Source organism: Myotis brandtii, unplaced genomic scaffold, assembly GCF_000412655.1.
Source record: "Myotis brandtii unplaced genomic scaffold, ASM41265v1 scaffold488, whole genome shotgun sequence".
Classification (NCBI taxonomy): domain Eukaryota; kingdom Metazoa; phylum Chordata; class Mammalia; order Chiroptera; family Vespertilionidae; genus Myotis; species Myotis brandtii.
Genome location: NW_005368638.1, coordinates 152927 through 154095, shown reverse-complemented (window position 1 = coordinate 154095; position 1169 = coordinate 152927). Strand labels below are relative to the sequence as shown.

General features: G+C 54.1%; 1 protein-coding gene and 1 long non-coding RNA gene across 2 annotated transcripts in view; one reads left to right on the top strand and one right to left on the bottom strand.

Moving 5' to 3' along the window:
* Positions 1–1169, bottom strand: part of STEAP3 (STEAP family member 3, metalloreductase) — a 45381-nt gene that overhangs the window by 34517 nt on the left and 9695 nt on the right. The gene's annotated exons all lie outside the window — the stretch shown is intronic.
* LOC106727852 overlaps positions 883–1169 on the top strand; it is an 11574-nt gene continuing 11287 nt past the window's right edge. The window contains exon 1 of the long non-coding RNA XR_001364103.1: positions 883–1111. This is a non-coding gene — a long non-coding RNA (uncharacterized LOC106727852). The remainder of the gene's footprint in view (positions 1112–1169) is intronic.

Genomic DNA, 1169 nt, shown 5'->3' with positions numbered 1-1169 from the left:
TAAATATATATATTTCAGAGAGGAAGGGAGAAGGAGAGGGAGAGAGAGATAGGAACATCAATGATGAAAGAGAATAATTGATTTGCTGCCTCCTGCACACCCCACACTGGGGATCAAGTCCACAACCTGGGCATATGCCCTGACCAGGAATTGAACCGTGACCTCTTGGTTCACAGATCGATGCCCAACCACTGAGCCATGCTGGCCAGACTAAGCATCTGTACTTTTAACAGACCTTGCAGGTGACTGAGGGACACACCCAGGTGAGAAATTTGGTCTTGTGAAAACTCTGGCCTCCAGCACTTGCATCGTTTGGGCTGCCACAATCCTAAGAACATGCCTCTTTCCCACAGGTAGGCTCCTCTGGGCTCCCAAGTCGGGCTTTGTACCGTCCTCCTCTACGCCTCGCTCCCTGTGTACCCCTGCAAAACGCCCATGCTCTGCGAGGCTCCGGTTCCCCATCCTTAACTAGCGAATAATGGTGTCTTCCCGCCCTGAGGATGAACTGGGGCTGTGTACAAAGCAGGCTGCCGGCACAGATAGATGCAAAATAACTGTCTACTATTCATTATATCATCATTGCATGCTGATGGACAGACATACTTCCCTGGGGGGACGTCAGAGCCCCCACTTCTGGAGCCTGTCCCGGAGGTGGCCTGACCCTGGGAGGCCTCAGTGCCCTCTGCCAGGCTCTGATCCCACAACATTCAGGTGGGCAAGAAGGCACTCAGCCCTCCAAACCCCAAGAGGGAGGGAAAGAGCCAGCTTGGCCTTAGGCTCTTAAAACTACTTAAACTGGCAAGTGTCTCTGTTTTAAATCGAGGCCCATTCCTGGTGCAGATGCTGGAAAGCGATTTCATGGAGCGCTCAACCTACAGGGCTCAGCCGGCCCCGCCCAGGAGGACCTGGGGTTATCTGTACCCCGAGGCAGAGTACCCGAAAGTTTACTTTTGTATCATTTATTATTGTGTTGTTTGTATTACAACGGCAGACCTACTTTCGCCAACCCCTGTGCTAGCTTCGAACACCGTGTCTTCCCTTCATGAGCGCCCCAGGTTCCAACCACCTCTCTGGGCAGCCCACCCCGATTTCGGGGACACGCACAGGAGAGGTGAGTGCTAGCCAAGGGCTCCGGCCTCCTTCCCACCAAGGTCGGGGCCTGGGACCCG